At 46.2% G+C, this 22875-nt stretch overlaps 1 pseudogene; it reads right to left on the bottom strand.

Moving 5' to 3' along the window:
* Positions 1-21872: 21872 nt before the first annotated feature.
* LOC129028619 (large ribosomal subunit protein uL22-like) lies at positions 21873-22449 on the bottom strand (annotated as a pseudogene).
* Positions 22450-22875: the final 426 nt, after the last annotated feature.

Genomic DNA, 22875 nt, shown 5'->3' with positions numbered 1-22875 from the left:
TAAAAAAATAAAAATAAAAAGTGTTGGAGAGGGTTTGGGGAAATTGGAACCATTATATACTGTTAGCGAGAATGTAAAACCACGTAGCACTGTGGAAAATGCTTTGGCAGTTACTCAAAAAGTTAAACGTAGAGCTACCATATGACCCACTAATTCTATTCATACATATATAGTCAAAAGAATTGCAAACAAATGGTCATGCAAAAACGTACACACATATGTATACAGCAGCATTATTCTCAATGACCAAAAGGTGGAAACAGCCTACATGTGCATTAACAGATGAATGGATAACCCAAATGTGATTGATCCATGTAACAGATATATTATTCAGCCTTGAAAGGAAGGAAATTCTGACACATATTACAACATGGAGAACCCTTGAGGGCATTATGCTAAGCGAAATAAGCCAGTCACCAAAGGACAAATACTGTGTGATTCCACTCATATGAGGTACCTAGAGCGGTCAAATTCATAAAGACAGAAAGTAGGCCGGGCATGGTGGCTCACACCTATAATCCCAGCACTTCGGGAGGCCGAGGCAGGCAGATCACGAAGTCAGGAGTTCAAGACCAGCCTGGACAACATAGTGAAACCCTGTCTCTACTAAAGATACAAAAAAATTAGCTGGGTGTGGTGGCAGGTGCCTGTAATCCCAGCTACTCGGGAGGCTGAGGCAGGAATCACTTGAACCCGGGAGGCGGAGGTTGCAGTAAGCCGAGATCCCTCCATTGCACTCCAGCCTGGGCGACAGAGCAAGACTCCGTCTCAGAAAAAAAGAGGACAGAAAGTAGAAGGGTGGTTACTGTGGGCCGGGAGAAGGAGAGAATGGGGAGTTAGTTAGTGTTTAATAGGTACAGAGGTTCAATTTGGGAAGATGAAAACGTTCTGGAGATTGGTTGTACAACAATGTGAATATACTTAACACTACTCAAATATACACTTAAAAATGGTTAGAGACAACCAGGTGTGGTAGCTCACACCTGTAATCCCAGCACTTTGGGAGGCCAAGGTGGGTGGATCACAAGAGTCCAGGAGTTCAAGACCAGCCTGGGCAACATAGTGAAACCCCATCTCTACAAACAATGCAAAAATTAGCCAGGTGTGGTGGTGTGTTCCTGCGGTCCCAGTTACTTGTGAGATGGAGGTAGGAGGATCACCTGAGCCCAGGGAGTTTGAGGCTGCGGTGAGACATGATCATACCACTGCACTCCAGCCTGGAAGACAGAGTGAGACCCTGTCTCAAAAAAAAGGGGGGGTGGTGGTTAGAGTGTAAATTTTATGTTATGCATACTTTACCACAATTTAAAAAATTATTTGAAAGAAGCCACGCACAAAAGTCTTATTTAGTGAAATCACATATTGTATGATTTCATTTATTTAAATGTCCCGAATGGGCAAATTCATAGGAAGTAAATAAATACTTGCTAGGAAATGGGAGAGGAAATGGGGAGTAGGGCCATGGGGGCTTCTTTCTGGGTTGATGAAAATGTTCTGTTTTTGTTTGTTTGTTTATTTGTTGAGACAGAGTCTCGCTCTGTCACCTAGGCTGGAGTGCAGTGGTGCAATCTCTGCTCACTGCAACCTCCGCCTTCCTGGTTCAAGCAATTCTCCTGCCTCAGCCTCCCAAGTAGCTGGGATTACAGGCATGCACCACCACACCTGGCTAATTTTTATGTTTTTTTTAGTAGAGACAGGGTTTCACCATGTTAGCCAGACTGGTCTCAAACTCCTGGCCTCAGGTGATTCGCCCACCTCAGACTTCCAAAGTGCTGGGATTACAGGTGTGAGCTACCGAGCCCAGCCAGATGTTCTGGAATCAAATAGTGGTGATGGTTGTATAACCTTGTGAATACTACATTAAAACCCACTAAATTGTGTACTTATTTAAAAGGGTGAATTTATGGTAGATAAATTAATTATATCTCAATAAAAATTAATAAAAAAGAGTGGTATGAGGAATTGGGAAAACATTACATATATATGCCTTAAGTCTTCTTTAATCAGTTCCCTTTGTCCTTTCTGGAACAAAGTCATACCCAACTGATACTATATTATCATAAGGTGTCCAGTCCAGATCTATCTGTATATCTTTATCTCTCTCTACATATGTATCTGTATCTGTATCTATATCTCTCCAGAACAATATGCAAAATGGCTTGATGATTTTTCTTTTTGATTTTAACACTTAACATTTTTTTGGCTGGGCGTGGTGGCTCACGCCTGTAATCCCAGCACTTTGGGAGGCCGAGGTGGGTGGATCACTTGAACCCAGGAATTCAAGACCAGCGTGGGCAACATATCGAGACCCCTTTTCTACAAAAAATACAAAAATTAGCCAGGCATGGTGGCACGTACCTGTAGTTCCAGCTACTTGAGAAACTGAGGCAGGAGGATTGCTTGAGCCCAGGAGGCAGAGTTGCAGTGAACCGAGATTGCACCACTGCACTCCAGCCTGGGTGACAGAGCCAAACTTTGTTTCAAAAAAAAAAAAAAAAAAAAATCTAGCCTTGCAGTGGCTCGTGCCTCTAATTCCAACACTTTGGGAGGCTAAGGCAGGAGGATGCCTTGAGCTCAGGAGTTTGAGGCTGCAGTGAGCTATGATTATGTCTTTGTACTCCAGCTTGGGAGACAGAAAGGGACTTTGTCACAAAAATAAATAAATTAATTAAATACATTTTTTTATTTTCTTTCTTTTTTTTTTTGACAGGGTCTCACTCTGTCACCGTATCACCCAGGTTGGAGTGCAATGGCTCAATCTCAGCTCACTGTAACCTCCACCTCCCAGGCTCAAGTGATAACTCCTACCTCAGCCTATGAAGTAGCTAGGGACTGCAGGTGCACACGACCACGCCTGGCTAATGTTTTTTGTTGTATAGTTTTTGTAGCGACGGGGGTTTTCTCATGTTGCCCAGACTGGTCTCGAACTCCTGGGCTCAAGCGATCCACCCACCTCAGCCTCCCAAAGCGCTGGGATTACAGGTGTGAGCCATCGCGCCTGGCCATTTTTTTTCCTTTTACTGTGTCTGTGGTTCCACAACTTCCTTTTTTCCCATTCTCTATGGACTTTCTACCTAATTTGGACTGTGCTTAGATTGACCTAGTTTTCTCTTTAATCAAATCTTCAGGAACCAATTTATTACCATTAAAAATGATCTAACAAGCTTTATTTTTATCATTGTTTAAAATCCTCATTTTGAGTAACACAACCACAAAGTAAAGAATGTTATCATTGATTTAACCAGTAAAAGACAATACTTAACAATAAAATTTTAAAAACATACGCCAGCCGGCTTACCTGATGAAAAAAAGGATCGCGGCTGCGAGCTGCATTTGCCAGACAATGGTTTTAGATTTGCTGTGCACGCTGAACGCCATGAAAAATGGACTGCCTGGCCTCTTCATAAGGAAATCAATTACTTGTCTCATTCTGAGTGAAAAGAATGAAAGGATTTAAGAAATCATAATAACCAAACTGGGGAGAATAAAACAAACTGGGAAGAGGCATAGCATACATTTCAAGCTAGTGTTGCTTTGTTTGAAAGTAAAGTCTTTATGCCTTCAAATATTTAAGGTGATTTTTATTCCTTCATTCTTGAGTCCTCTGAAGCTCCTGGGAACACCCCCCGCTAAAAGCAGCTGCCAGCCTTTACCTCCTTTTTTTTTTTTTTTGAGATGGAGTCTCACTCTGTTTCCCAGGCTGGAGTACAGTGGCGCGATCTCGGCTCCCTGCAAGCTCCGCCTTCCGGGTTCACACCATTCTCCTGCCTCAGCCTCCCGAGTAGCTAGGATTACAGGCGGCTGCCACCATGCCCGGCTAATTTTTGTATTTTTAGTAGTGACGAGGTTTCACCGTGTTAGCCAGGATGGTCTTGATCTCCTGACTTCATGATCCGCCTGCCTCGGCCTCCCAAAGTGCTGGGATTACTGGTGTGAGCCACCGCGCAGCTGCCAGCCTTAACCATGCCCCATGTCATTTTTTTCCTTGCTTGTCAAGACAATCACTCAAACAGAGTCTCCTCTGATCCTCCCCAGCACAGGCATCCCATTCAAGAATTTGCAGCCAGGCTCGCCTGGCAGTGGAAAACAAATTTTGTTTCCAGGGGGAAGTTACACGTAATCTTTTTTTCTGAACTGGGCTTCCATCATACTCAAGTTACTTCTTTTGGCTCTGGGTGCTCCCTGAGCAGGCCTGGCTAATAGGAAGTGAAGCAAGCACTGGTTTTTCAAAGCCCCATTTAGTCTTCCTAATGGGTCATTCTCACTGAGCACTATAGGGGCAAAAATATGTTGATTTCCTGATTGACTAAAGCTACCTTGAGTCATTTCAGCCATTTCATTATCTTCTCACCCTCACAAATACCACTTTCTCAGCCAGGAAGCTATAAAGCTGATGTCTTAGGAGATTTAGAATTTGATTAAACATTTATTTGCATTGCTCAAAACTGCATTTATAGTAGCTTGATCATAATATGAATGACCTTTTTGTTGTTGTTGTTAGAGGAAGGGAAGACAGTAAATAAAACATACATTTACATTTGCCAGCTGATGTTGAAGGCATATAGGATTTTCTTTTTCCTAAAAAAAAAAAGAGGCTGGGGAAAAGCTTCTTTTTCTTTTTCTTTTTTTTCTTTTTATTTTCTTTTTTTTTTTTTTCTGAGACACAGAGTCTTGATCTGTTGCCCAGGCTGGAATGCAGTGGCATGGTCTCAGCTCACTGCAACCTCTGCCTCCCGAGTAGCTGGGATTACAGTTGCCCACCACCACGCAGGGCTAATTTTTGTATTTTTAGTAGAGACGGGGTTTTACCATGTTGGCCAGGCTGGTCTCAAACTCCTGACCTCAAGTGATCTGCCTGCCTTGGCCTCCAAAGTGCTGGGGTGAGCTACCTTGCCCGGCCTTTTTTTTTTTTTTTGAGACAGGGTCTCACTCTGCTCTGTTGCCCAGGCTGGAGTGCAGTGGCATGATCTCAGCTCACAGTAGCCTTGACCTCCTGGGCTCAAGTGATCCTCCCACTTCAGCCTCCAGGTAGCTGAGACTACAGGCACTTGCCACCATGCTCAGCATTTTTTTTTTTTTTGGATAGAGACGGGGTCTCACTATGTGCCCTGGCTGGTCTGGAACTCCTGGGCTCTAAGCGATCCTCCTGCCTCACCCCTCAAAGTGCTGGGATTATAGGCGTGAGCAAATGCACCCAGCCTGGGGTAAAGCTTCTTTTGCCTTGGCTGGGATCTATGGATTGTGTGGTGGTTAACTTTAGGTGTCAACTTGAATGGATTAAAGAATATCTAGAAACCTGGTAAAGCATTATTTATCCAATCTCCTAGGGCCCCGGAGAGAACAAAAACAGAGAGGTAACTATGTCAAGCTATCTGCTGGAGCTGGGACACATTCTTCCTCTCCTGTCCTTGGACAACAACTCCAGGCTCCCCAGCCTTTAAACTCCAGGACTTCTCCCCTCTCCTCCACCCTTCCTGGCGTCTCAGGCCTTTGGCCTCGAACTGAAAGTGACACCATCAGATTCCCTGATTCTGAGGCCTTCAGGACTTGAACTGAGCCATACTACCAGCCTCCCACAGTCTCTAGTCTGCAGACGACCTGTCGTGGGACTTCTTGCCAATTTCCCTAACAAATAAACCCCATCTCGTCTTTCTCTCTTTCTCTCCTGTTGAATCTGTCTCCCTGGAGAACCCTGAGTAATACAGTTTGAGGCTGGAAGGAATGGATCTTCTTTGCCTTGTCCTGGGAAAACACACATCCACGTACATACAGTAGATTGCCCTTACAAACAGGTATGGCCAGGCTGGACCAAATTCTATAGGCTCTTGACCTCAGCCAGGGCTACTGTAGTCTTATAGCAGTCACTTCCCAGGACTGCACCTTGCTTTGCTGATTCTCCAACTCTTCGTGTTCAGAAAAGCAGACCCGGATCACAGAGGCAAGGAACAGAAGGCAGTCTTGCAGACATGCCTCAACCCGTTTGCATAGATTGAATCCCTTGGCCAGAGCAGTGGCCCAGAAATGAATGAATGGAATCTCTCAGACCACCTGCAGCTACCTGACTTACCTGACCCCTCCGCTAGGAGGTGCTCAACATAACTATGGAGCGAAACTGGCCAGGCTGCGGGACATGGGGTGATGAAAGTATGACCGACCAGCCCTTCAATCTAGCCTGCTTGCAGTCTTTTTTTTTTTTTTTTTTTTTTTTTTTGAGATGGAGTTTTGCTCTTGTCACCCAGGCTAGATTGTAATGGCGCGATCTTGGCTCACAGCAACCTCTGTCTCCCGGGTTCAAGCGATTCTTCCATCTCAGGCCCGCCCTGCTTGGAGTCTTTTTATTAAAGATATCAGATGTGGCCAGGCGTGGTGGCTCATGCCTGTAAGCCCAACAATTTGTGAGGCCAAGGTGGGTGGATCACTTGAGACCAGGAGGTCGAGACCAGCCTGGGCAATATGGTAAAATCCCGTCTCTACAAAAAATACAAAAATTAGCCAGGCACGCGCCTGTAGTCCCAGTTACTTAGGAAGCTGAGGTGGGAGGATGGTTTGGGCCCAGGAGGCAGAGGTTGCAGTGAGCCTAGATTGCACTACTGCACTCCAGCCTTGGTAACAGAGATCCCACCTCAAACAAACCCACCAATGATGTCACATGTATCTTTGCCCTAAAAAACATTCAGTACATTTTGATCAGAAGAGTGTTTAAGCTGTGTCATGGAATAATTTTTTGGGAAGGCTGGATTTGGAATGTTTTATTAAGACATCAAGGTGTAATATTTAAAACCCAGATCACTCTGGACCTGGGAATGGAAGTTAAAAACAGATGTCAAGGCTGGGCATAGTGGCTCACGCCTGTAATCCCAGCACTTTGGGAGGCCGAGGCGGGTGGATCATTTGAGGTCAGGAGTTCGAGACCAGCCTGGCCAACATGGTGAAACCCCGTCTCTACTAAAAATACAAAAATTAGCCGGGCATGGTGGCAGATGCCTGTAATCTCAGCTACTTGGGAGGCCGAGACAGGAGAATCGATTGAACCCAGGAGGTGGAGGCTGCAGTGAACAGAGATCGTGCCACTGTATTCCAGCCTGGGTGACAGAGTGAGACATATCTTAAAAAAAAATAAACCACAGATGTCAAGATAAGTGTTGAGCAGTTCAAGGAAGTGCAGTGTTTTCAGGCTTGGGCAGTACCCCTGCTCTCTTCCAGAGGCTGATAAAGGGTGCAGCCCAGCCTTCTGAGCTATGACATCCTCTTCCATTGGATGATGTTCTTATCCATTTGCCAGACTGGCCTGAGCCTCAGGCCAGCATTTCCAGACCAATAACAGGAGCGCCACCTCCAGGCCAATCCCCATAAGTGTAGTTTTGTGAGCTGGACTGACGTGGGTTATGTTCAATTCAGACAGTGCGTTCTCAAGCAGAGCAAAGGGTCTGGGTTCCTGGATTAGGAGACCCCTTACCCCAAGCAATTCTAGAATCTAGGATTCGCCGGGTGCGGTGGCTCATGCCTGTAATCCCAGCACTTTGGGAGGCCAAGGCGGGAGGATCACTTGAGCCCAGGAGTTTGAGACCAGCCTGAGCAACACAGCGAGACCCTGTTTCTATAGAAATAAAAAAATTAGCTGGACGTGGTGGTGTACACCTGTAGTCCCAGCTACTCGGGAGGCTGAAGGAGGAGGATCACTTGAGCCCAGGACTTCAGGGTTATACTGAGCTATGATCATGCACTGTATTCCAGCCTGGGTGACAGAATGAGATGATGTCTCTAAAAAACAAAAACAAAAATGGATTTCTCTGCTACCAGCTTCACTGTGTGCTTTGTTTCAGAGATCGAGAACTCTTTCTAACTTGTCCTTGGCTTCCGTAAAGTCAGCCTAGCCTCATATCCTCAAGGCAAGCTCATCCAGCCTGTATCAAGAAGTCCCCACTCTGGCCAGGGCGCGGTGGCTCATGCCTGTAATCCCAGCACTTTGGGAGGCCGAGGCGGGTGGATCACGAGGTCAGGAGATAGAGACCATCCTGGCTAACATGGTGAAACCCCGTCTCTATTAAAAATACAAAAATTAGCCGGGCATGGTGGTGAGCGCCTGTAGTCCCAGCTACTTGGGAGGCTGAGGCAGGAGAATGGCATGAACCCGGGAGGCGGAGCTTGTAGTGAGCTGAGATCGTGCCACTGCACTCCAGCCTGGGCGACAGAGCAAGAGTCCGCCTCAAAAAAAAAAAAAAAAAAAAAAGAAGTCCCCAGCCTTCTCAAGCTGGCAGGAGAAGGACACAAAAAAAAAGTCTTCGGCCTAAATGGCCTAAATGACTTACTCTCCTGTGACTCCACGGCAAGAAAACTGGATGACTAATGTCAGTGACCTCATGGTGAAGAAGACAGCATTGCTAGCGATCTGAGTGGCCTTCAAGGAGGGGCATTCCCCATTACCTGACAGCTAGGAGTGCTTAGAGCACACTTGGTTTGGTTCAGCTCATGCCTCCTCGCAGTCTTCAAAGAGTTTGCTTCCCATACTTGTGAGCTGAGCAGCCTAAACTGTTTGGTAGATATCCTGCCAGCAAGGCCACAATGGCAGGGGATGGCAGAGAAGTCCCGCATCCAAAGTGCCATGGCCTGGGAACTCTGCAGGCATGCCGCCTCTGTTGCTTCGAGTCTAAACAGTTCTGCAAGGCCATCATCCAATTGGCTGAGATCCAAGCCTGCTCAAAGCTAAAAAAAACGCACAGGATCAGCTGGGTGCGGTGGCTCACACCTGTAATCCCAGCACTTTGGGAGGCTGAGGCAGGCAGATCATGAGGTCAAGAGATCGAACCCAGCCTGACCAGCATGGTGAAACCCTGTCTCTACAAAAAAAAAAAATAAATAAATAAAACATTAGTGAGATGGCATGCACCTGTAATCCCAGCTACTTGGGAGGCTGAGGCAAGAGAATCATGTGAATCCGGGAGGCGGAGGTTGCAGTGAGCCGAGATCGCATCACTGCACTCCAGCCTGGGTGACAAAGTGAGATCCTGTCTCAAAACAGATATTTCAGGCCAGGCACAGTGGCACACACCTGTAATCCCAGCACTTTGAGAGGGTGAGGCAGATGGCTCACCTCAGGTCAGGAGTTTGAGACTAGCCTGGCAAACATGGTGAAACCCTGTCTCTATTAAAAATACAAAAATTGGCCAGGCGCAGTGGCTCACTCCTGTAATCTCAGCACTTTGGGAGGCCACGGCGGGCGGATCATCTGAGGCCGGGAGTTCGATACCAACCTGACCAACATGGAGAAACCCTGTCTCTTCTAAAAATACAAAATTAGCCAGGTGTGGTGGCACATGCCTGTAATCCCAGCTATTCAGGAAGGCTGAGGCAGGAGAATTGCTTGAACCCGGGAGGCGGAGGTTGCAGTGAGCCAAGATCGCGCCATTGCACTCCAGCCTGGGCAACAAGAGCAAAACTCTGTCTCAAAAAGAGAAAAAAGAAGCAGAATGTGGTGGCATGCACCTGTGATCCCAGCTACTCTGGAGGCTGAGGCAGGAGAATCACTTGAACCCAGATGGTAGAGGTTGCAGTGAGCCCAGATCTCACCATTGCACTCTCTCTGGACGACAGACTGAGACACCATCTGAAAAAGCATACAAACAAACAAAAAGGCAGTTCACCAGGTGAGTGAAGGGATGCCCTGCCCTGCCTAGAGGAGGACTTAGAAGGGTTTGGTTCCTTCCCCAGTTCCGGTCCTTTGCTTAGCCAGCCACCCTCAAAAGCCAGCCCTGAGCATCATCTGACAGCCCAAGCACCCTCCCTGCCTCCCAATTTGATCCTCACCTGATCAAAGTTTTGTCTTCTCTCCCTGGTTCCAAACCTTGATCCCATGTCTCTTCCTGGGTCTCTTTTCATGAATGTGAAGCCCAGTTTGCTGAACAACTTCTGGCTCAGTTTCCTCCTCCAGATCTAGTGAGAACTCCCTGATTCAGGTCCCCAGTTCTGAGGATTCCACTCCTCAATTCAGCTGCCAGGGGAGGCCCAACCCCCAGCGCCTTTGTAAGGGGTAAGGAGAGGACTAAATCCTTTTGTGCTTAGCATCTGTCATTCAGCAAGGTTTCCGATACACAGTTCCATGTATCCATGGGTGCATTATACTGATCAACTGTACTTTGCTTTATCATATCCATGTTTTGAGCTTTTGGGACATTTCCAATCTGTTGCTATTATAAATAGCTCTGCGATGAACATCTTTATTTAAAATAATTTAGTTTCCTTTTGGATTATTTCCTTTGGACTGATTCCTAAACTCAAGATAAGTGGGTTGTTTATCTGCTCTTTTATTGTCTGACCCACATGCCTTTCCATTGGGAACAGCCCCTCCTACACTTTACGGCTCTGGTGTGCCTTATTTTTTATTTTTTATTTATTTTATTTTTTTGAGACAGAGTGTTGCTCTGTCACCCAGGCTGGAGTGCAGTGGCACGATCTCGGCTCACTGCAAGCACCGCCTCCCAGGTTCACGCCATTCTCCTGCCTCAGCCTCCCCAGCAGCTGGGACTACAGGCACACACTGCCATGCCCGGCTAATTTTTTTTGCATTTTTAGTAGAGACAGGGTTTCACTGTGTTAGCCAGGATGGTCTCGATCTCCTGACCTCGTGATCCACCCGCCTCGGCCTCCCAAAGTGCTGGGATTACAGGCATGAGCCACCGCGCCCAGCCTTTTTGTTTTATTTTTGAGACGGAGTTTTGCTATGTTGCCCAGGCTGGAGTGCAGTGGCACAATCTCAGCTCTCTGCAATCTCTACCTCCTAGGCTCAAGGGATTCTCCTGCCTCGGCCTCGCGAGTAGCTGGGACTACAGGTGCATGCCAACATGCTCAGCTAATTTTTTGTATTTGTAGCAGAGATGGGGTTTCATCATGTTGGCCAGGCTAGTCTCGAACTCCTGGCCTCAAGTGATCCACCAGCCTTGGCCTCCCAAAGTGCTGGGATTACAGGCATGAACCACCGCGCCTGTCCAGTATGCCTTGTTTTAAAGCAAAAGTCCTACCTCTCCTATCTCAGGAGTGAGCATGTGAGCTAATCCATTCACAGTAGATCGATAACCACTAACCACAAATCTCAGTGGCTCAATAGAATAATAAGTTTATTTCTTGGTTATATCACAGCTCAATGAGGGTTTTTTTGGGAGGTTGTTGGGGGAGGACCTGAGAAGACTTTCCTCTAAGCAGAAATCCAAGCTCCTTCCTTTTATCGCTTCCAGTGTTCTTTAGGGCTTCCTTGGGGCCCTTGATTAGACCTGAGCATGCATTCACCATGAACAAGCAAAGAGAGAGCATGGAAGATGGGGGAAAAGAGGTGCATTTTAGGATCCAGCTCAGAAGCTGTAAGCCTTTCTTGTGCCACATTCATTGTTCAGAACTAGTCACATGCTTCCACCAGATGTGAGGGTGCCAGGGGAATGTAGTTTCTCCCAAGACAGGAAGAAATGAAACCCTCTGGTCCACACAAGGCATTACCTTTGCCAGTTAGAGTTCTTCATCCTTGAACATGAGATTGCTCAGGAATGGGCATAGGACCTAGGCAGCTCTATCAGAGTCTTTTTTTTTTTTTTTTTTTGAGACAGAGTCTCGCTGTGTCGCCCAGGCTGGATTGCAGTAGCACAATCTTGGCTCACTGCAACCTCCACCTCCCAGGTTCAAGCAATTCTCCTGCCTCAGCCTCCTGAGTAGCTGGGATTACAGGCACTCATCACCACGCCCGGCTGATTTTTGTAGTTTTAGTAGAGATGGGGTTTCAACATGTTAGTCAGGCTGGTCTTGAACTCCTGACCTCAAGTGATTCGCCCGGCTTGGCCTCCCAAAGTGCTGGGATTACAGGCATGTGCCAACACACCTGGCCTCTATTCAGAGTCTTTTGAGGGGATTGTTGGATGGCTGTGGACTCGGGAAGACTTCTGAGGACTAGAGCCATGCAGCTCCTGTTGCCATGGAGCTGGCAGGGCGTCTTCCCCAGCAAAGAGAGGGAGGATGACTGCTGGAAACAAAATCAGAGGCAGGGAGAGCCAAGAACCTCAGTTTCTTGGGCACATGCTTTGAGCTCCTGGATCCAGGATCAATTCTTATTCTTATTTTATTTTTTTACAGAGTCTCCCTCAGTAAGGAGGAGTTGTGCAGTGGTGCGATCTCAGCCCACTGCAGCCTCCGCCTTGGAGCTTAAGCGATTCTCCTGTCTCAGCCTCCCGAGTAGTTGGGACTACAGGTGTGCACCACCACGCCCAGCTGATTTTTTTTGGTATTTTTCGTAGAGACGGGGCTTCACCATGTTGGCCAGTCTGGTCTTGAACTCTTGACCTCAAATGATCCACCCACCTCAGCCTCCCAAAATGCTGGGATTACAGACATGAGCCATGGCACCCAGCCCAGGATCAATTAATTCTTTAAGGTAATTTTTTTTTTCATAGTCTATGTTGGATTTCTGTCACTTGCAACCAGAGGAGCTCTGACTAATACATGAGTCAAGAGATAAAAATATTTAATATTTTGTGAAACATATTTCTAAACCGCTCTCTAAAATAACAGCCATTTTTTAAGGCAACTTGTTTTCCCAGCTTCCGTTTTTATAATTTATGTTTTTAAGCACAATACCTTAACATTGCTGGGTTTTTTATTTGTTTTTGTTTTTGTTTTTGTTTTTGAGACAGAGTCTCATTCTGTCACCCAGGCTGGAGTGCAGTGGTGTAATCATAGCTCACTGCAGCCTCCCCCTCTCAGGTTCAAACAATTCTTGTGCTTCAACCTCCTGTGTAGCTGGAACTACAGGCGTGTGCCACCACGCCTGGCTAATTTTTATGTTTTTAGTAGAGATGGGGTTTCACCATGGTGGCCAGGCTGGTCTCAAACTCCTGGCCTCAGGTGAAATACCCATCTCGGCCTCTAGAGTCTTTTTTGAATGGACAGTTTATACTCTGGTTTTTTTATTTGCTTGTTTGTTTGTTTTGAGGGGGGCGGTTATCTTTTCTTTTTTTTTTTTTGGGACAGAGTCTTGCTCCGTTGCCCAGGCTGGAGTGCAGTGGCGCAATCTCGGCTCACTGCAAGCTCCGCCTCCCGGGTTCACGCCATTCTCCTGCCTCAGCTTCCCGAGTAGCTGGGACTACAGGCGCCAGCCACCATGCCCAGCTAATTTTTTGTGTATTTTTAGTAGAGACGGGGTTTCACCATATTAGCCAGGATGGTCTCGATCTCCTGACCTCGCGATCCAGCCGCCTTAGCGTCCCAAAGTGCTGGGATTACAGGCGTGAACCACCGCGCCCGGCTGGGGTCGGTTATCTTTTCTAACCATTAGTTAAGGATATTGACTTTATTAGTCTAGATAAAAGTAGTCTCATTTGTTCCCATTCTTTATATATGTTGAAGAGTAAACTGATATTGGCTACAATTTGTCACATAGAAATGTGCACAAAGGCTGTGTTGATGGTTGGCTGTAGCTGCAATGTCTTTATTTTTTCAACAGATATTTACTTCTTTTTTTTTTTTTGAAGCAAGGTCTTGCCCTGTCACCGAGGCGGGAGTGCAGTAGCATGATCATGGCTCATTGCAGCCTCTATCTCCTGGGCTCAAGCAATCCTCCTGCCTCAGTTTTTGATTTTGTGTGGAGACAGGGTCTCACTATGTTGCTAAGGCTGGTCTTGAACTCCTGGGCTCAAGAGATCCTCCCACTTCAGCCTCCCAAACTGCTGGAATTACGGGCATGAGACAGTGTGCCCAACTGATATTTCCTTCTTACCACAAGAGTTAGTATAGCACACAGGTTGAGAGCAGAGGCTCTGAAGCCAGATTTCCTGGGTCCAAAATCTGGTCTGCATTTTACTAGCTGTGTAACTGTGAGCAACATCCTTAACCACCTGTGCCTTGGTCTCTCATCTTCAAAAGGTAGATAATATGAGAAGACTTTAAAAAGTTTGTGGGAAATGGAATTAAAAGTTAAAAATTAAAAAAAAAAAACAACCTTATTTTTCAACATAACCTCCATCAAGTTTAAGACACTTTTGTAGGGGCAGGCATGGTGGCTCATGCCTGTAATCCCAGCAATTTGGGAGGCTGAGGTGGGTGGATCACCTGAGGTCAGGAGTTCAAGACCAGCCTGGCCAACATGATGAAACCCCATCTCTACTAAAAATACAAAAAATTAGCCGGGCGTGGTGGCAGACACCTGTAATTCCAGCTACTCGGGAGCCTGTGGCAGGAGAATCACTTGAACCTGGGAGGTGGAGGTTGCAGTGAGCCGAGATCACGCCACTGCACTCAAGCCTGGGCAACAGGAGAGAAACTGCGTCTTAAAAAAAAAAAAAAAAAAAAAAGACACTTTTGCAAGTGATGATACCAGCCCTTTAGTCCATCCCTAAAGAACTGAGAGGCCTGGAAATTTAACCATGTCAATGTGGTCTTTTTTTTTTTTTTTTTTTTTTTTTGAGGCAGAGTCTCACTCTGTCACCCAGACTGGAGTGCAACGGTATGATCTTGGCTCACTGCAACCTCCGCCTCCTGGGCTCAAGCGATTCTCCTGCCTCAGCCTCTCAAGTAGCTGGGATTACAAGCACCCACCACCATGCCCGGTTAATTTTTTGTATTTTTAGTACAGATGGGGTTTCACCATGTTGGCAAGGTTCGTTTCGAACTCCTGACCTCAGGTGATCCACCTGCCTTGGCCTCCCAAAGTGCTGGAACTACAGGCGTGAGCCACCACAACCAGCAGTCAATGCAGCCTTTTTTACATTATTAGCTGAAGACAAATGGATGCCATTTAAATATTTTTTTAAGACTAGGAAACAGGCTGGGCGTGGTGGCTCACACCTGTAATCTCCACACTTTAGGAGGCCGAGGCAGGTGGATCACTTGAGGTCAGGAGTGTGAAACCAACCTGGCCAACATGGTGAAACCCTGTATCTACTAAAAATACAGAATTAGCCAGGTGTGGTGGTGCACACCTGTAGTCCCAGGTACTTGGGAGGCTGATGCAGGAGAATATCTTGAGCCCGGGAGGTGGAGCTTGCTGTGAGCCGAGATCGCACCACTGCACTCCAGTCTGGGTGACAGAGCGAAACTCTGTCTCAAAAAAAAAAAAAAAAGATTAGGAAACAAAAAGAAGTTAGAAGGAGCATGGCCAGGCGCGGTGGCTCACGCCTGTAATCCCAGCACTTTGGGAGGCCGAGGCGGGTGGATCACAAGGTCAGGAGATCGAGACCATCCTCGCCAACACGGTGAAACCCCGTCTCTACTAAAAATACAAAAAAATTAGCTGGGCGTGGTGGTGGGCGCCTGTAGTCCCAGCTACTGGGGAGGCTGAGGCAGGAGAATGGCGTGAACCCGGGAGGCGGAGCTTGCAGTGAGCCGAGATCGCGCCACTGCACTCCAGCCTGGGCGACAGAGCGAGACTCCATCTCAAAAAAAAAAAAGAAGTTAGAAGGAGCCAAATCAGGACTGTAAGGTGCATTCTAGGCCTGGCGCAGTGGCTAACGCCTGTAATCTCAACACTATGGGAGGCCAAGGCGGGCAGATCACCTGAGGTAAGGAGTTCAGGACCAACCTGGCCAACATGGTGAAACTCCGTCTCTACTGAAAATACAACAACAAAAAAAATTAGCCGGGCGTGGTGGCAGGTGCCTGTAATTCCAGCTACTCAGGAGGCTGAGGTAGGAGAACCACTTGAACCCGGGAGACGGAGGTTGCAGTGAGCCGAGATCACGTCACTGCACTCCAGCCTGGGTGACAAAGCGAGACTCCATCTCAAAAACAAAAAGGTGCATTCCTAATGATTTCTCATTGAAATTCTTGTAAAATTGCCTTTGTCTGATGAGAGAAATGAGCAGAAGCATTGCTGTGGTGGAAAAGAACTCTCCAGTAAAACTTTGCAGGCATTTTTCTGCAGAACCTTTGACTAACTTCCTTAAAACACTCTCCTAATAAGCAGATGTTATTATTCTTTGGCTCTCCAGAAAGTCAACAAGCAAAATGCCTTGAGCATCAAAAACCATTGCCAAAAAAGCAATCCCATCATCCAAAAGTGGGCTAAGGACATGAATACACAATTCTCAAAAGAAGATATACAGCCGGGCACGGTGGCTCACACCTGTAATCCCAGCACTTTGGGAGGCCAAGGTGGGTGGATCACAAGGTCAGGGGTTCAAGACCAGCCTGACCAACATGGTGAAACCCCGTCTCCACTAAAAATACAAAAATTAGCTAGGTGTGGTGGCGGGTGCCTGTAATCCCAGCTACTCAGGAGGCTGAGGCCGGAGAATTGCTTGAACCCAGGAGGTGGAGGTTGCAGTGAACGGAGATCGCACCACTGCACTTCAGCCTGGGCGACAGAGCGAGACTCCGTCTCAGACAAAAAAAAAAAAAAAAAAAAAAGAAGAAGAAGATATACAAATGGCCAACAAACATATGAAAAAATGCTCAACATCACTAATGATCAGGGGAATGCAAATCAAAACCAGAATGTGATACCACCTTACTCCTCAAGAATGGCCATAATCAAAAAATTTTAAAATAATAGATGTTGGCATGGATGCAGTGAAAAGGGAACACTTCTATGCTGCTGGTGGGAATGTAAGCTAGTACAACCGCTATGGCAAACAGTGTGGCAATTCTTTAAAGAACTAAAATTAGATCTACCGTTTGATTCAGCAATCCCACTACTGGGTATCTACCCAGAGGAAAATAAGTCATTATATGAAAAAGATGCTCACATACACATGTTTGTGGCAGCACAATTCACAATTGCAAAAATGTGGAACCAGCCCAAATGTCCATCAATCAACAAGTGGATAAAGAAACTGTGGTGTTATTAGCCGGGTGTGGTGGCAGGTGCCTGTAGTCCCAGCTACTCGGGAGGCTGAGGCAGGAGAATGGCGTGAACCTGGGAGGTGGAGCTTGCAGTGAGCTGAGATCGCGCCACTGCACTCCAGCCTGGGCGACAGAGCAAGACTCCGTCTCAAAAAAAAAAAAAAAAAAGAAAGAAAGAAAAAGAAACTGTGGTGTTGGCCAGGCATGGTGGCTCACGCCTATAATCCCAGCACTTTTGGGAGGCTGAGGTGGGTGGATCACCTGAGGTCAGGAGTTCGAAACCAGCCTGACCAACATGGTGAAACCCCATCTCAACTAAAAATACAAAAATTAGCCGGGCCTGGTGTCACGCACCTGTAATCCCAGCTACTTAGGAGCCTGAAATAGGAGAATCACTTGAACCCAGGAGGCAGAGGTTGCAGTGAGCCAAGACCGTGCCATCGCACTCCAGCCTGGGCAATGAGAGTGAAACTCCATCCACCCTCCTCCCAAAAAAATTAGTCAGGTGTGGTGGTGCACGCCTGTAGCCCCAGCTACTTGGGAGGCTGAGGTGGGAGGATTACTTGAGCGGAGGAGGTCAAGGCTGCAGTGAGGTGTGATCATGCGACTGTACTCCAGCCTGGGCAACAGAATAAGGCCCTATTTTTTTTTTAAAAAAGTGTTTTTTCAGCAGAATTCATGTTGCTCTGACAGGGGCTCTTTTCAAACAAATGTCTTATCCTTAGTGCCTCAAACCAGATCCTGTTGTGAAAGGTTATGACAAATTAGTATGCGTTTATTTTGGTACAAAAAATGTTTGAAATCCATGCATAGTATTTTCATTCATTATATGCATTTTTAGTGAATATTTTGAAGACTCTTCATATCTACCACAAGAATTTTTAAATGAGGATTAAAGGAGCTAATGTATGTAGAGGCTGGGTGTGGTGGCTAACACCTGTAATCCCAGCACTTTGGGAGGCCAAGGCGGGCGGATCATTTGAGGTCAGGAGTTCAAGACTGGCCCGGCCAACATGGTGAAACGCCATCTCTACTAAAAATATAAAAATTAGGCCAGGCATGGTAGCAGGCACCTGTAATCCCAGCAACTTGGGTGGCTGAGGCATGAGAATTGCTTGAGCCTGGGAGGCGGAGGTTACAGTAAGCCAAGATCGCACCCTTGCACTACAGCCTAGGGTAACAGAGTAAGACTCTGTCTCAAAAAAAAAATAATAAAAATAAAAAGTTTTTTTAAAAATGGGGAATAAAAGAGGCTACTGCAATTTTCCAAGTGAAAAATAGTGGCCAGCATCGTGGGCCTGGAGGCTAGCAGTGGAAGCAGCAAAATGTAGTCAGATTCTGGATATTTTGAAGATAGAGATGATGGAATTTGCAGGTGGACAAAATGCAGAGAGTATGCAAGAGAGAGTCATTAAGGATGACTCCAGAGTTTTAGTCTGAGCAACTGGTAGGAGAATTGTCATTAGCTGATGCAGGGAAGACTAAGGGAGGAACAAGTTGGGGAGGATCAGAGTTTAACTGTAGACTTGTTAGGCTTGAGACACCTAGTAGATATTCAGGACAGGTGCAGTGGCTCATGCCTGTAATCCCAGCACTTTGGCAGACTGAGGTGAAAAAAATCACTGGAGCCCAGGAGTTAAAGAGCAGCCTGGGCAATAAGGTGAGACCCCCATCTCTACAAAAAAAATACAAAAATTATCCAGGCATGGTGGTACATGTTTGTAATCCCACCTACTCAGGAGGCTGAGGTGGGAGGTGGAGGTTGAGCCCAGGAGGCAGAGGTTGCAGTGAGCTGTAATTGCACCACTGTACTCCAGCCTGAGTGACAGAGCCAGACCTTGTCTCAAAAAAAAAAAAAAGATGTTCAGGAGGGCAGCTAGGTATACAAACCTGGAATCCAGTGGGGATGATCCAGGTTGGAAAATTAAGTTTGAGAGTTGGCACATAGATAATATTTAAACCCAAGAAACTGCATGAGATCACAAGCAAGTGACTATAGATGGAGGAGAGGTTCGAGGACCACACCCCAGCACTCTTCAACATTCATTGTTGGGGAGATGAAGAGAAACCAGCAAAAGAAACTGACGATGAGGGGCCAGAAAGGTAGGAGGAAAACTAGCAAGAAATAGAATTGGAGGAGCCAAATGAAGAAAATAGATGGAGGAAATGATCAACCATGTCAGTTACCACCAACAGTTCAAGACAAGTAAAGACTGAGACGACCATTGGATCAGCAACATGAAAGACCTTGGCAACTGGAACAAGGGCAGTTTCAGAAGAGTGGTGGGAGCTCAAAGCCTAATTACAGGGGGTTTAGGAGAGAATGAGGGAGGCAAATTGAAAGAAGGAGTATTGACAACTCTCTTAAGGGATTTTGTTCTCAAGAGGAGCAGAGATTGAGAGTACAATGTGGAGGGTCCCATGAGCTCAGGAGTAACAGACCAGCCTGGGAAACATAGTGAGACCCTATCTCTATAATTTTTTTTTTTTTTTTTTTAAGATGGAGTCTCACTCTGTTGCCCAGGCTGGAGTGCAGTGGCGCAATCTTGGCTGACCGCAACCTCTGCCTCGTGCCTCAGCCTCCCAAGTAGCTGGGATTACAGTTGTGTCCCACCATGCCTGGCTGATTTTTGTACTTTTAGTAAAGGTGGGGTTTCACTATGTTGGCCAGGCTGTTCTTGAACTCCTGAACTCAAGTGATCTGCCCACCTTGGGCTCCCAAAGTGCTGGAATTACAGGGATGAGTGCCCAGCTTACACTTTTTTTTTTTTTTTTTAATTAGCCAGGCATGGGGTGGCATGCACTTGTACTCCCAGCTATTTGGGAGGCTGAACTGGGAGGATCACTTAAACCCAGGACATTGAGGGTGTAGCAAGCTATGATCACACCACTTCACTCCAGCTTGGATGACAGAGCAAGAACCCCTCTCACAAAAAAAAAAAAAAAAAAAAAAAAGCAGAAAAATGGGGGCAGAAATAGGAGGGGCTTGTGGGATGGATCAAGAGAGAGGTTTTAACATAGGAAAAATAACACCATGTTTATATACTGGCCCAGTAGTGAGATAAAGCATTCTTGTTAAAGTTTCTAATAAAGTTGTTTTTCACTATCCCTTATTCTTACTATTATAAATTGCTTTACAGGAAATATTTTTAAAATTTGAAGGTTCTATTGGCCCCAGATGATCAAGTGATGACTTTTTCTGTTATATTAAGGGTGAAATAATTTAAACAGTACACAAAATTATAAAATAAAACTAACAATGGCTTATGTATCCCTCCAGAAACTTTCCTGTCATATATCAACAAATGTGTTTATGTATATATACCATTTTCTTTTAATTTGCACAAAAGCAATTGCACTTTTTATATATAGAATAGTATCTGTCCTATATATAAAGCCTTTGAATAGGAAGAACTTCACATGAAGAAAGCTTCTGCCACTTTAAGAAAGGTGTGAAAACGGCCAGGCATGGTGGCTCACATTTGTAATCCCAGCACTTTGGGAGGCTGAGGCAGGTGAATCATGAGGTCAGGAGTTCGAGACCAGCCTAGCCAATATGGCGAAACCCCGTCTCTACTAAAAATACAAAAAAATTAGCTGGGCATAGTGGCAAGCACCTGTAATCCCAGCTACTCGGGAGGCTGAGGGAGGAGAATCGCTTGAACCTGGGAGGTGGAGGTTGCAGTGAGCCGAGATCGCGCCACTGCACTCCAGCCCTGGCGACAGAGACTCTGTCTCAGAAAAACAGTTAATTAATTAATTAATTAAAAAGGATGAAAACAATGTGGCCCTATATTATTTCAAGAATTAAGGTCTCAATCACACACCAGTCTTCCAAGTCAGTATTGTTTTAGAATGGCTATGTTATTCCTCTTTTGAGAAACATTTCTTCTCTCTCTTTTTTATTGAGACAGAGTCTTGCTCTGTTGCCCAGGCTGGAGTCCAGTGGGGCCATCTCAGCTCACTGCAACCTCTGCCTCCCGGGTCCAAGCGATTCTCGTGCCTCAGTCTCCCGAGTAGCTGAGCTGAGATTACAGGCGTGCGCCACCACACCCAGCTAATTTTTGGATTTTTAGTAGAGACAGGGTTTCACCATGTTGGCCAGGCTGGTCTCAAACTCCTGGCCTCACGTGATCCACCCATCTTGGCCTCTCAAAGTGCTGGAATTAGAGGCGTGAGTCTCTGCACCTGGCCAAGAAACATTTATTTTCACTGAGTGGCTCTTGTGTGTCTGCTTTGAGAGCCCCCAGCTAAACTGGGGTTTCAGTACCAGAGCAGCTAGCAGCCCTGCCCTAATGGGAAATGAAGGGAGCTGGGCATGGGTGTCTACAGTGCGTCTCTCATGGGGTACTTCTTTAACCTGGTGGAAGGTTTAATGCTTAGTTGTCCAACCTGTGCCCAGGGGCTCCTTCACATGGGAAATGTGTTTATCCTGGCAGACGCTCCTGTGGCTGTTGTCTGGTCTGTGTTCAGTTTATGATTGTCTAACCATCGCTTTGATGCTGAGAGCCCAGCCTTGTGTTCTTCCCAGTGTCCCTGGAAAACCTAGGTAGCCCCTGGTTCTTCAGATGAAAGGCACCCATTCAATCCACCACAGTAGGAAATATGATCAAAGGTTTATTACTTACAGAACCTGGGCAGGGAGGGTGCCATGAGTCAGGAGTGTCATCCTCTGTCCTCAGGTCAGGCAAGGCAGAAATTAAGAGTCAGGCAGAGAGTGAGAGAAGCAACTAGTGGTATGTATAAGAGAATAGTGTGGAGTCCTGATAAGTAAGTGAAATGAGGACAGGGTCCCAGGTGGGGGAGAACAACGAACAATTGTTCTGAGAAAGTGCTAATCACAAACTTGTGGGCACAATGACCTGTTTGGCATGTAGCCCCAGGATTACAACCTTGTTCTGCATGTAGCCCCCTCCTGCAAGACTCTATAAAACCTCCCTCTAGCCCCTGCCCCTTGGCTGACAATCCCTTCTCTGCTGTGCTGCCTATTACACCCTTGCAACATATTTTCACACTTTCTCTAATAAATCTGCCTTTTTTTTTTTTTTTTTTTACTTTTAATTGCATTTATTTTAATGCTGAATTTACTCCCGTGCCATCAGTTTTTGTTTCTTCAGTTTCTTCTGGGATATCTTTTTCTTCTGGGCAACCTCCTCTTCTGGTTTAGGAACAATCTGTTCCTTTTCAGTAAGGATCATCTCAGTGTGGCAGGGAGAGCTCATGCATGGGTTAATCCAACCATGAGCTCTGTAGGTCTGACGGCCCTTCTTAGGTGCTTTGTTCACTTGGATATGCTCAATGACCAGAGAATCTATATCTAAACCCTTAAATTCAGCCTTACTCTCTGCATTTTTAAGCATGTGCGGCAAAAAGTCAGCACTCTTTTTGGGCCACCGACCTCGTGCCCAGCCCCACTGCTTGGCCTGGGCACCCCTGCCAACTCCACCATTGTAGCGTTGGAATGGTACGCACTGTTTCTGTAAAGTGACATCTTTCAGATACTTCGTGGCTTTTTGTATATGCACACGCTTGACGGCCTGCAGTTTCATGAGTGTTCTTAAAGTGAACATGAAGATCTGAACCTCTTGATTTGCATGATTTTCTGGGGTTCTCCAGGTCAAATGAATAGCGAACCATTTTCACAGATTACCTCAGGCCGCTTAGGGAAAGAGGAAGAGTGGTTAAATCTGCCTTTCTTTACCTACAGCTGTAAATTCGTTTACTACCTGCAACAAATAGGGTGTCACTTAAAGTTGAACTTAAAGCCGCTTTAAGTTTGTGGGCAAATGCCTGAGTAGTCTGTTTAAAGGAAGCGATGGGAAACCAGGGGGCCCAGTCTGCTAGGCGGAAGAGATGCCTTTAAGTTCTTATCTCTGGCCACCAGCTTGAGCCATTTGGGCGTGGTGTTTCACTTCTAATTCCCAGGCAACAACCTTTACTGTGTTGTTCCGGTTACATGTGAAAAGTGAAGCTAGTTCCTAAATGTTTCCTGGTTGGTTTGATTTTTATTTAGTATTGTCAATGGATCGTTTTCTCCTCACTGACTTTTCCAGTATATATATC

The sequence above is a fragment of the Pongo pygmaeus genome, chromosome 19 (genome assembly GCF_028885625.2).
Source record: "Pongo pygmaeus isolate AG05252 chromosome 19, NHGRI_mPonPyg2-v2.0_pri, whole genome shotgun sequence".
NCBI classification, from domain to species: Eukaryota; Metazoa; Chordata; class Mammalia; order Primates; family Hominidae; genus Pongo; species Pongo pygmaeus.
This window is presented reverse-complemented; position numbering and strand designations above follow the sequence as displayed.